The sequence below is a fragment of the Mesoplodon bidens genome, assembly GCF_964165515.1.
Source record: "Mesoplodon bidens genome assembly, chromosome: 7".
Classification (NCBI taxonomy): domain Eukaryota; kingdom Metazoa; phylum Chordata; class Mammalia; order Artiodactyla; family Ziphiidae; genus Mesoplodon; species Mesoplodon bidens.
Window position 1 is genome coordinate 61,961,876 of NC_138164.1, and position 13,328 is coordinate 61,975,203.

Sequence of the window (13,328 nt, forward strand, 5' to 3'; positions counted from 1 at the left end):
CACCTGTGTCATCTCCTGATGACAGCTGTCCAAAGCAGAGTTTGACAGTCTTCTTTTACAGGTTAGAAATATGGGCCCCAGGTGGATGGAGGAACAAACTGGGGTCCATCCAGACAATGGAATATTACTCAGCAATAAGAAGAAATGAGCTATCAAGCCATAAAAGTACATGAAGGGACCTCAAAAGCATATTGCTAAGTGACAGAAGCCAATGGGAAAAGGCTGCATACTGTATGATTTCACCATATGACATTCTGGAAAAGGTAAAACCAAGAAGTGGTAAAAAGATCAGTGGTGGCCAGGGGTTGGAGGTGGGGAGCACAGGGGATTTTTAGGGCAGTGAAACTATTCTGTATGATACTGTAATGATGGATACATGTCATTATACATTTGTCAAACCCCACAGAATATATAACACAAAGAGTGAACCCTAATGTAGACTATGGACTTCAGCTAATAATACTGTAGCAACACTGGCTCATCAATTATAGCAAGCGTGGCCCCCTAAGATAAGACGTTAATAATAAGCAAAACCATGGGGTAGGGGAGGGAGAGTATGTAGAAACTCTGTATTTTCCGATCAATTTTTCTAAAACTGTCACCAAAAAAAATCATCTATTAATTAAATACATATGTATTTAATTTAAACAGCTATATCAATTGATCAATAGATAGCGGGATCAATAGATCTAGGCCTGAGAGATTACATGATTCACCCGAGGCCAGACAGCTAACCATGGAGAAGAGAGGATTTGAAACCAGGGCTGCCTCTAAAGCCTAGTCTTTCCATGGCACCAGCCCTAGATGGAGGGTCTGTCTGCCCACGTTTCTACCACCTTCCGTGTCCATGACAGCTTAGCATGTGCAACTGAAAACTGCACCTCAAAGGGCCAAGTTCAATATTTTGGCTGGCACCAGGGCAGCAGGGGCATGGAGTGCGACCGAGAACTCTGGGCAGGAAAAAGGACGGCCCCACATACAGTGGGTGCAGGGCTGGGGGAGACGGAGACCTAACCTCCTCCAGCAGCCTTCCCGGAGGGCAGGGCGCACATGTGGAGGTGGAACAACGCCCTCCCCCTTCCTCCCGCCCCGCCCTCCCACCCCCGGGCCCGCCCCGTCTCCTTGGCCATGGCCGCCCTCACTGGGCCTCAACCCCAGCCCAGACCCGGGGCTGGTGGGCTGAGGCTGAGCTCAGCCACCAGCAGGCTGGGTGACCTCCACAAGCCTCTGGTCTCAGCTTTCCCATCTGTATCATGGGACGGTGTGAACAACATCGGATGATCTCCAAGGGCCTTTTCGGCACTCAGCTTCTAAAAACCCTTTATCCACCTGCTCTCTCCCCACCCTCAGGAGATAAGCAGAGGTGGGGTAGCTCAAGGAGGATGGAAGGACAAATCCCACAGTCCTTTGCCTGGTCTGGCGGGGAAGAGCCCCCTCCATTCCCAGGACCAATGGCTGGAAGTCAGGAGCCCGCCGCCAACTGGAGCAGTCAAGACGAGGTTGAAAGCTGCAGGAAGGCCTGCAACGAGGTTAGAGGCCTGGTCATCCTGAACCCCAGGCCAGGGCTCCGCCCCTGTCCAGGTATCACTACCATCTTTGACAGGGACCAAGGTATAGGTAGTCACGGCCTGGATAACTCACAGTGATGACCCCAACCTTGACTTAGAGTGAAACCCAAGGAGTAAAAGGCACAGGGCTGTGGGGACTCCTTCCCACAGTGCTCAGGGAACATGGCCTTGGAGCAAGACCAGGGCCTCCCTGTGGTCCTTCCTCACTGCACGCCCATCCCCTGTTCCCAGTGCAGGTGTGCCTGTGAAACCACCTTAGCTCTGGGCTCCTCTGACCGCCTTGAGGCCTGGAAAACTCCTGCTCATCTCAGCGCAGCAGCTCCTCCTCGAGGAACTCAGCCCTGCCTGGGTCAGGGTCTCTTCTGGACCCATAACTCCTGTGCTTCCTCTAGCCGCACTGCAGGGCGGCTTCCTGGAGAGGGTGGATGTCAACAGAACTCAGAAATAAGGGAGGATTTGTAACACAAGGGGGAGAAAGAAGGGGGCTCTAGGTAAGGGGACAGCACAGGGAAAGTGAGGTGGCAGGGAGGGTGAGCAGGGCCTCTCCCACCGCTGAGGGCTCCAGCAGCAAGTTAAGCCCCGTGTGGCTTCCACCTGGTTGTGACGGGGGTGTCTACTCCAACAGTAGCCTCCCAGCCCTCTGGGGACCCAGGGGCAGCAGGGCACCCCCGGGGCAGCTTGCCAGCTGGGCTGTTTCTCCAAATAATTGACCAAACCCAAATCCACAAAACAAATCCCTGGCCCCAGAGCTGGGGCTGGAGATGCGGGGACAGAGCTGATTCTGGGACCTCCCACTCCCAGACCATCCGATCCCAGGCCCCACCCTACTGCTCTCCAGCACAGCCTCCTGTGCTTAGCTTTTGAGGAACGCTCAAAGAGTCACTACATTCCCCGCTCATCAGATGGCTTAAACTGAGAGATGTGGGCTGCTACATCTCACTGTGTGGCCCTGAGCAAGTCACTCCACTTCTCTGGGCCTCAGAGAAAGCTCTAGATTCTAATGAAATCAGCAGAGAAGACAGGCAGATGTAGGGAGGAAGGAAGTCTGTCACTGAGGCAGCTGCCGGTGGGGAGAGGCTGGGGGAGGAGGTGCCGGGAAGGAGGCCTGGTGGGCCAGTGGCCCCATCATGGCCGCTCATTCTTTGGGGGAAAAGCTACTCAGTGGCTTAGGCTGGGGCTTAACAGGAGCTGCCAAAGAATCAATCATGCCATAATTAGGGTCATTGTTAATCTCTTTCCACTGTGGTGCCAGGGCCTCCTGTTTACCCAACACTTCTGTCCCAGAAGACTTCTGATTGCTCTTCCTCTGGGGAAATTCCCAGCAGGCTTGCTTCACCCCAGTCGTGGGTCCCCTTCTGTCCCTCCGGGCTGCCCTCCTGTAGGGAGCACTTCCTGCTTCTCCTCCGGGAAGGGCTGGCTTCCTCGGAACCGTGGCCTCTGGTATTATCTGTTCCATACCCAATTTACTCACTCAGAGTATGTTTAAGAAGCCTCTGCTATGTGCCAGGCACTGCTGGGACCTGAGAGAGATTCACCGAGAATCCGATGTGGCCCTTCCTTTCAAGGAGACAGTCTCATCGCAGCAACAGCAGCTACAGTTATAACCACACTCACAGCGCTTTGCAGTGTACAGGAGCCTCCACACACATCGTCTCATTGAAGCATGACCCCAACTCCACGGGTAAGTACCGGATCCCCATTTTATGGATGAGGAGGTTGAGGCTGGTGGAGGGCAGGGCAGGTTTGCTGAGCTGCACCCTTGGTTAAGGCCCTTGGGGGACAGACCTGCATGTTTGGGGCCATAGGCTGAACGGGGATCAGGCTCAGGACCCTGCCCAGGGCCCTTGGGTCCTCTTGGCACAGAGAGGACCTCTCTTTGGATCTCTCTTTCCCCAGGTCAGGGCTATGAGCTTGGGCTGAGCATTCACCAGGAACAGCCTGCACACTCTCTAAACCAGAGTCTTAGAATCACCTCCCCCAGGGCTCTTACGATCATGGAATCCTGGCACAATCCAACAGGCATCTTAGAACTAACCCTGGATTTCAGAATATGAAAGTCATCGAGTGTCAGCACCAGTAAAGACCTGGAGCTATTCCATCCAGCCTCCCCTCCCTGCAGAAATCCTCTGCACAGCCTCTAGTGGTGGTTCCCCGGCAGAGTGGCCTGCATGGGCTTGCCTACGCCTCTTGACAGGCCCCTCCCTCCCTGGAGGGCCGAGTGGTTCCCTCTTTAAACAGGGACGGAAGGAAGGCCCTCCTAAGAGGAGTGGCCTGCCCCCAGCACCCCCTCCGCCCACCAGCACTGACAGGTTCTCCCTGGAGTGAGCAAAGGGCCAGGCCAGGGGCCTGGTCAGGGGAGAGACTTTCACCATCCTCTCACCCCTGGTGGACGCCCCAGCCCCTCCCAGGCACCCAGTGATTCAGTCACAGGAACCAGGCTGGCTTTTTCCGATGCCTCTCCCTGGGTCTCTGGAAGGAGGGGCCCCTGAAGAGGAGGAGGAGAGGAGGAAGCTGAGTCCGGCAGAGACATGCACTGAGCAAACTCCTCTCTGCCCAGTTTTTAGCCCCTGAGGGAACGGAGAGCAATGATTTATGTTATTTATTTATGTAAAATAGCAGAGTTATTATACAAACAGGCTTCCCAGGCAGGCCCTGGGGATGGGAGGAGAAGCAGGTCCTGCCATTTTAGGAATCTCTCTCTGCTTCCTTCCCCTCACACCTACCTGTCTAGCCTCACCTGCCCCTGTCCCTCCTCATGCGGCTGTGCTCCCAGCACACGGCACCTCCCAGCCTCCCCCCTCCCCCGTACCTTTGCTCATGCTGGGCCCTCTGCCACAAGGCCCTCTGCCACGACAACCCTCCCCCCACCCCCCTAATCCAAATCCCAACCATCTTAACAAATGCACCCTGGACAGAGCTTGGTCTGATCCCCCCGCAGAAGCCCACTGCTTCTTCCCTTTGTGCTCGAATCACCAGGCAGAGCTCTTGAGATATGATCATAGGCCTCTGTGCACAGTAATTATCTGCTTCCGTGGCTGCCTTGCCCACCAGGCTGAGAGCTTCCCCAGGCGGAGACTTCTGATCCATTTGGCCCAGCTTTTCTGAAGAGCCACAGTATCTGCGACCCTGCAGGTGATAGGGACACGCGATACCCCAGGCCCTGTCCCTGCTACAGGAATCACTGGACAGGGGACCTGTGTTCCTGCACTGGGCCAGCACCAAGGAGGCGCCCATTTATATGTCAGTCAGAAAAGCTGGTTAAATGTGCAAAGGAAGGAAAGAAAGAACAATCAGAGCCTCTTAAACCACCCAATTGCAGGGCCACGTCAGAGCCTGTTCCCAATTCTGCCTCTGAATAATTATTAGGCTTTTCCCTATTTACAGGAAAAATTAAGTTACTAAAAAAGCTCAAGTATTTTCTCCCACAATTTTTTGAAACCTCTGTTATCTGTTCCAGGTCTAGTACAAGATGACCTCAGATTTAGCACAGAATACTGACTTTCTCACTGCCACTTGCATCTCTCTTCATCACAGTGCTCTGTGATGAGCAACAGCCCTGCCACTCGGGCAAGTCTGAGAACCTGGGGCCTCTTTCAGATTTCCAGGTTTCCTTTCTAAAACCCGACCTTGCCTGAATGCTGAGGAAGAAAGTCCCAGGGGTTGGCTGGTCCAGTAAACCTTGAAGGTTCATGCTCACTCCATGATTCAAGGCCTCTAATTCCACCATTTACCATTCATTCCTTTGGCTGAAGCATCACTCACTCTGGGATTCTCTCTTAAAATACAAATCTCCCCTGGAAATGGGAGCCCATTAAACCTCCAAACTGAAGTTCAAGGAAACTTAGTTTAATGCCTGGCTCTAGAGAGGCAGTAAGTCACAGGGGTTAGGACTGTGCACCCAGAGCCAGCCTGCCAAGTTTGAAACCTAGTTCTACCACTTACTAACTGAGCAGGTTCCTTAGTGCCTCTAGACCTCAGTCTCCTTATCTATAAAGTGGGGATAATAATAGCACCAACCTCATGGGCTGTTGTGAGGATTGAATGAGCTAATTTGTGTGAGGTGCTTTAGATAAGTACCTAGTCCACTGGAGAGAGCAAGAGACAACTCGACTCAGAGTTTCCGTTTTTGTCTTTTCTTGCTTGTAAAATGGAAAAATAATCCTTGTTTCCTCTGCCTTTTCCCATGAACTGTAGAGTACAGCTCCGGTGAGAGAGCGAACATCATTCTAGAACCCAGTGGGCTGCTCTCTGCAGCTTCCCTCTAACTCCTTTCCCCCCACCTCCTTCCTTGCTTTTTCCTTTACCTGGAAGAAGGCACCAGTGGCTGTGAGCTGGGCTCCTGGGGGGTCCTGTCCACCGAGGTGGTGATGTCACTTCAGTGGGAGAGCTGAGGGGACAAACCCAGTCAGGTTACACATCAGTCCATCTTGCCTTCTCCCCTCCCACCCGGCCCTTAGTGAGCCCCGACCCTGTACCCACCCCACGCTTGGTATGGGGACCAGGGATGGGTCACATCTAGTCCCTGCCCTGGGGAAGCCGCCAAGCCGGTGGGAGAGCCAAGGAGACGTACGTGATCCAGTCGTGTGCTGTGAGACCCCACACAAGCACCTCCACACATGCTGCCCCCAAACCAGCCCCAAACCCAAACCCAGTACAACCTGCTGCCTGAACCACTCCTGCCCCACCAGGGCCCACAGAAACGTGATCCAAGGCCCAGCCACCCTGGGGTGAAACCTGGGGCTATGCCTGGCTCCTGGGAGGCAGAGGCCTGTTCCTGCTGCCCAGGGACCTGCTTCTTTGGAGGCAGACGCCAAACCAGCTGTTCTAAAGCAGCCGCTGAGGGAGGGCTGGGTGGGCTGGAGGAGGGATCTGGGGCACCGCAATTATGTGGCTGACTTCTGACTCATGCCCCGCCTCCCCCATCACCAGCTCCTACAGCTGGCAGGGCAGCCCTCCTGCCCAGGAACTGGGAGGAGAGATGGTACAGACAGGCCTTGGGGAGAAGGGGAGAGGGGGAGAGGGAAGGGGGTGCTGGGTCAGCACTGCAGGCTGCAGAGGATGTCGCCACATTGCCCACTAGGGGACACTGAGGCTGGCAGGGCCTATGTCACCCAGAGAGTCAGAGTCAGAGCCAGGGTGGGACCCAGGGCAGGGGTGGCTCAGGCCTGGTGTCCAGCCCAATCCCATTCCGACATGAGAACTTTCTCCAATCTGATCGGGCCCTGGAGCCACATACCAGCAAGAAATACAAACAAGACTCAGCCTTGGATGGGAGGGGGATAGAGGTGGACTCACAGAAGCGTGGAAATGACATCCAGCTACTGAGAGATGGACTCCTGGGGCACCCCCAGCCCTGCCCCCCTCCACTTCCAGTCCCCAGGTTTCTCGCAGAGCCCTGAATGCACTGCATTTTACAGTTTATAAAACACTCATTTTCTTCATCTCCCACAACGATCCTAAGGCCTAAGTGACAGAGGAAATATAAATAGAGCAGGGCTTCTCAAACAAATCACCTAGAGATCTTGTTAAAAGGCAGTCCAACTCAGTAGGTCTAGGCTGGGGTCTGAGATTCTACATTTTTTTACAAGCTCCTGGGTGATACCTTGCTGCAGGTCCAGGGACCACAGTTTGAGTAGCAAGAACATAGTTATTAATGGCATGGACACTGGGGTCAAACTGCCTAAGTTAGGATCTTGGCTCTTACTGTGTGACCTTGGGCAAGTTACTTAACCTCTCTGTGCCCCAATCTCCTTACGTATAAAACAATAATCATAATAATAAAACCTACCCCATAGGGTTGATGTGAGAATTAAATTATGTCAAATGCTTAAAGTGATGATGATTATTTCAAATTTTTTAATGGAGGCTCTGAGAGATGGACACACTCAGCACGGTGGCAGAGCCAGAATTCAAACACAAATCTCTTAATGGAAATCCTGCAAGAACAACTTGCCCCATGTCACAGCCAGCAAGCCCTCCGCCATTAGACAAACATGGATACTGAAGCCCGGAGAGCGGCTGGGAATAGACGAGGTCACCAGAAAGTTGGTGTCAGAAATTCAAGTCCATGACCCGCAGCCTACTGCTTTTTCCATCACACCTCACTGCCCTGCAAGGAAGAAAAAGCATCACAAGTTCCCCCTGAGGGGGACCCAGCTCTGCTGTCGGCCCCCACCTGGGCAGCAGCTACCCTGGAAACCAGATGTGTGTGGGAGTGGCTGGATGTGGACGCTGCCCTCATGCCCACCGCGGCCCCAATTCCCCTGCACTCTCAGAGCCCTGTCTGCCAGGCTGGGCAAGAACAGTCTAGCATCCTCCTTCCATGGCCCAGCTCCTACATCCAGTCTGTGGCACTGCTCCATCTCAGGGTCACCCAGCCTGGGTACCAGGCAGGGCGGGATGCAGCTGGGGCCCGTCTCCATCCCCACCTTGGCTTCCCAGCATGGGGCCAGTGGGAGACTATGAGTCACTTGAAGAAGTGCTTGGCCCCAAACAGGAAGTGGCTCTTCAGGCAGAACCCCTGACCCCCACCCCCAGGAGCTCCCCAGGGCAGATGCCTCAGTGACAGAGTCTGGTGAAGGAAGGGAAGCTGATTGGGACCTAGCGACACCTATTCAGATTTTACCTGAAACTCAAAAGCAACACCCATCATCTGCATTGTGAAACCCGGCTGGAGGGCTTCTCTGCTGTATGATCTTATGTACATCAATGCCCCTCTCTGAGCCTCAATTCCCTCATCTGTAGGATCACGGGGCTGCACTACAAGACTGCTATAACCTGGCATTCTACAATGAAATAAAGGATTGGAGGATGTGAATATAGGTTTTAAATAAATGAACAAAAGCACATGTGAAAGAGATGAATGAGTGTATGCCGATACCTAGATTTAAGCTCCAGCTCTAGCGTAAGCACCGTCATTTATCTCTCGTTAGCTGCAGGATAGACACCTATCTCATGGGCAAGAAGACATCCCCTGAATCACCCTTAGGTGCAGGAAAGAAGGGCTACTGCCCTGAGCCCCACACATCACAAACACACACTCACAAATAAATACATTACAGAACATACAGGAGCTTCTGTCACACAACATCCATGGGACTCACAAGCCTAATCCGCTCCCCTAACACTGCTCAGGCCTCTGAGAAACTCTTCATTTCTTGGGTTTGAAGAACAAAAGGTGATTGTGTCCAGATGAAGGTCTGAGGGTTGCACAGTGGCTGACAGGGGCGAGGGTGGGAAAGGGAGGGAAACAGGATGCTACTGGGTGGGGAGGGGAGGGATGGAGGAAGGGCACTAAGTGGCAAGAATGTTTTGCGGGGCAGACAAATTAAACTTGTCAAATCCTTTCAGAGAGCAACAACTTCTTACATAACAAAGTATCCGCTTCCCAGTAATGTTGAGCATCTTTTTTTTTTTTTTTTTTTTTGGCTTTTCTCCCTGTTCCAATTTGTGGTTCTAAAAGTACTCATGAATTAGTGTGGTATTCACAATAAATGCACATGGCAGCTGAGGAACATCTTACAGTATTTAACAATTCATATTACTTGGATTAATGTAACATGAAATGAGATACTAATTTTTTTTTAATTTTATTTATTTTTTGGCTACATTGGGTCTTAGTTGCTGTGCGTGGGCTTTCTCTAGTTGTGGCGACTGGGTCTACTCTTTGTTGCGGTGCCTGGGCTTCTCATTGCGGTGGCTTCTCTTGTTGTGGAGCACGGGCTCTAGGCGTGCGGGCTTCAGTAGTTGTGGCACGTGGGCTCAGTAGCTGTGGCTCGTGGGCTCTAGAGCACAGGCTCAGTAGTTACAGTACACGGGCTTAGTTGCTCTGTGGCATGTGGGATCTTCCCGGACCAGGGCTCGAACCCGTGTCCCCTGCATTGGCAGGCAGATTCTTAACCACTGCACCACCAGGGAAGTCCCATGAAATGTGGTACTAATTCTTTACACTGGCAACTAGATGGACATTAATCACAACTATAAATAGTTTAATTTTTATAAAATCTTCTAAAATTTGAATTACTATATCATGTCTTTTTAAATAATTGTATTTTAAAATTGGATATTCATTAATTACGATGTCTATAGTTTTAATTTCCTATATAATTTCAAGGAATAAAAACAACTTTTGAAAATATAATTTTTCCTTTCTTTACATTCAATTTACATTTTTTAAATTAATTAATTTATTTTTTATTTTTGGCTGTGTTGGGTCTTCGTTTCTGTGCAAGGGCTTTCTCTAGTTGCAGCAAGCGGGGGCCACTCTTCATCGCGGTGCGCAGGTCCCTCACTATTGCACCGGCCTCTCTTGTTGGGAGCACAGGCTCCAGACGCACAGGCTCAGTAGTTGTGGCTCATGGGCCTAGGGGATCTTCCCGGACCAGGGCTCGAAACTGTGTCCCCTGCATTGGCAGGCAGATTCTCAACCACTGCGCCACCAGGGAAGCCCCAATTTACATTTTTGATGGAAATATATTCAAATTCTATACACTCTAAATACAACTGCATTTTATTTTTGATCCTTTAGATTATTACCATCCATACACAATTTTCAAATGATGTGAAAAATCTTGATTATAACAATTATAGTGATCTTGCAAAAATGAAGACAATAAAATATATTTTATGAAATATGTCTTATTACTCATCCAAATGCCACCAGCCCACCAACAAAACACCCAGATGTGTAATAATAATTAAATTGTCTTCCTTGATATTTTGTCCCTTTCAGTTATATAAAACCATAACTTTACAAGGTGGGAAAATGAAACTATCTTATTTAGTAGTTTCTTGGTTTGTTTTGTAACCTTCTAACATCTGACAAACATATACTGCATGCCTCTGTTTGTATTTTTGTCCTGGGCCCTGCAAATTTTGGGCCATGCCTGTCTGCCGACTCCCTGCCCACCAGCTCCCTTTGGTGGGGCCCAGGCCACCTGCGCTGGTCGCCTCTCCTCACTGAGGATCAGCTGGGTGTCGAGCCAGCCCTGTCTTCCTGAGTCTGTCTTTTAGAAAGTGCTCCTCACATGAAAAGTCCTCATGCTTAGATGTGGGACTTATTTCCAGAGCTCATTCGAATACCCTTCAAGGACAGTGGCCATGACTTCACTGCCATCTCCCACAGATCTGGTGTTCCTTGAAGTCCCTTACATTCCAGCACCATCAGCAAAGGGACTCGGATGGGAGGGCCCAGCAGCCTCTGGTCCACCGGGCTGGTAGCCCCCATTGGCTCAGACTGAGCGAATGGTCCGTGGCCCCCACAACTGGGTTTCTCCTCCTCTGCACCCTCACTCCGTCCACCTCTACCCATGACCCCCTCCTGCCCCCTTACTCTGGGTCTACCGGTCACAGTGACCCCCTTTGGGCTAAAGCCACCAGAATGCACCCTCAGCCCCATGACATCTGGGCTGACAAATCTCCACATTCTGGACTTCCCTGGTGGCACAGTGGTTAAGAATCTGCCTGCCAGTGCAGGGGACACGGGCTTAAGCCCTGGTCCGGGAAGATCCCCCATGCCACGGAGCAACTAAGCCCGTGCGCCACTACTACAGAGCCTGCGCTCTAGAGCCCACGCGCTGTAACTGTTGAGTCCACGCGCTGCAACTACTGAAGCCCACACACAACAAAGAGTAGCCCCCACTCACCGCAACTAGAGAAAGCCCGCACACAGCAACGAAGACCAAAGCAGCCAAAAATAAACAAATAAATGTATATCTAAAAAAAAAAATCTCCACATTCCCTGCCTACCACCTTCCCAGCCTCTTTCACAAAGAGCTTCCAGAACCTGGGTTCTGGAAGGGGGCAGGGTAGAGGTGTTGGAGACTGAGAGCCGGGAGACCTGGGTTCTGGGTATGGCCTGGCCACTGAAAGGCAGGTCGGTGTCAACTCTAGGTTCAGGGTCTTCACTTGTCAGACGAGGACGCTGCAACCAGCCCAGAATGCCTCATGGGATGAACAGGATAACCCAGTGAGCAGGACCTGATGGGGCTTTGGAAACTGTAAAGTACTGAACCATGTGATGGAGGCTCACCTCATCTCTTGTGTTTCCTACTCGGCCTGGCCCATGTGGAGTCCATCTACTAAGACACTGTCCACTATTTAAGGAGGGCTGGCCACAGCCTTGTACGAGGCTGACATTCCCTGTCTGTCCTCTCACCCCTCTTAGCCTCCCACTACAGTACATTCTACAAATGCCAAAGCGGAGGCTCAAGGGAGTTTGGGTCCCATGCTCAAGGGCACAGCTAAGCAAGTGGCAGAGCCAGGATTCATACTTTGTCTGACTCCCAAGCCAGGCTAGACAACATAAATCCAATCACCAACACACATGTCCTGAGCTCTCCTGTGTGCCAGGGGAGGCCTGAGGCTGGGTGGACAGACCTGCTGGAGGAGCCCACAGTCTACGGTACAGACAGACGTGTGGAGAGGGCATGTGAACAAAGGAGGCATCCTGCCTGGGGAAGGGTGCAGGAGGGCCTTGGTGGTAGATCAAAGCCACCTCCCAGCCTAGCTCAGGCAGCAACAGATACCCAGGAGTGAGCAAACTTGTTTCCCCTGCACCCACCACCTGGCCAGCCCCTCATGCCTGCTCCTGGGTGGAGCGGGGCCCTAGACATTTCAGACCACCTCCTCCTCTGGGGCCCCTACCTCATGTCCACCTTCACCTCTAGGGTCTGCAGATTCCCCAGGCTTCAGGACAGGGTGCAGCCTTGCAGCAGACTAGACATTAAGCCTGGTGAAAGAAGGATCCTGCCCATCTGAGCATGCAACCCCTTACCCAGTAGGTGATCAGAGGAGCTAATGACTAAACAGCAGTGACTGACCACTCTGGTACCCGGCTCAGTTCATCCTGACTGCAGGGAGGTTAGCTCAGGTTCTGAATCAGACTGAGGCTGGTGGGGACCAGAGCAGAGCTGGTAAAGAGTAAGGCGCTCAGATAAGCAGTCACAGGGGGGTGGGGGTAATGGGTCCTGGCCCTCTCACCTCCACCCTTTCACTATGTGAACAGAAGCAAATCCCTCTACCTCTCTGGGTACGAGTCAAGCTGGGATTAACACCACATTGAAATCATCTGATTTTAGGTGGGCGCATATAAAACTTCGGTCAGAAACACGGGTTGCGGAGGCTCAGAGAGGGCAGGTGACTTGACCAAGGTTACACAACAGGTGACAGAGTCTGGACTAGAACCCAGGCCTGTCATGCTCTGCGGGGCTAGACTCCCAGAGGTCAGGGTGGAGAGGCCAGATTAGGGTGACATCCCTTGTGATAACACAGGTGCAGGAGAGGGGTTGGGACAAGTTCCATCAGAGCCAACCCAGGCTGACATCACCAGTTCAAGTCATCATAGTCAGAGTTGTGGAAGCACAACTTCTGTTTATTTGTTCCTGGGACACGTTGACCAACACGAGTTCCGTGAGCAATCCCTGAGCACTTTCTACGGAAGAAGCCCCGTAGAGCTGAGCTCGCACTCCACAACTACTGAAGCCCGTGTGCCTAGAGCCCGTACTCTGCAACAAGAGAAGCCACCGCAATGAGAAGCCCGCGCACCACAACGAAGAGAAGCCCCCGCTCGCCGCAACTAGAGAAAGCCCACACGCAGCAACGAAGACCCAACGCAGCCATAACTAACTAACTAACTAACTAACTAACTAACTAAATTAATTAATTAATTAAAAAAAAAAAAGAAAGAAAAAGTCCAGTAGACACAGTGGGGTGGGGTGGGCTGGGAAGCAAAGCCAAATTCAATTCAGATGGGGGATAGGT

General features: G+C 51.9%; 1 protein-coding gene across 6 annotated transcripts in view; it reads right to left on the bottom strand.

The window, feature by feature from the left end:
• GDPD5 (glycerophosphodiester phosphodiesterase domain containing 5) overlaps positions 1 to 13,328 on the bottom strand; it is a 90,247-nt gene that overhangs the window by 49,717 nt on the left and 27,202 nt on the right. For 3 of the 6 annotated variants that reach the window (XM_081241463.1, XM_081241462.1, XM_081241460.1), the window contains exon 2: positions 5,873 to 5,955. The exons of 2 other annotated variants lie outside the window; for them this stretch is intronic. The gene's annotated coding sequence lies outside the window, so the exon portion shown is untranslated. Of the gene's footprint in view, positions 1 to 5,872; positions 5,956 to 13,328 lie in introns of those variants that run through there. One more of the 6 variants, XM_081241465.1, reaches the window with a different exon arrangement.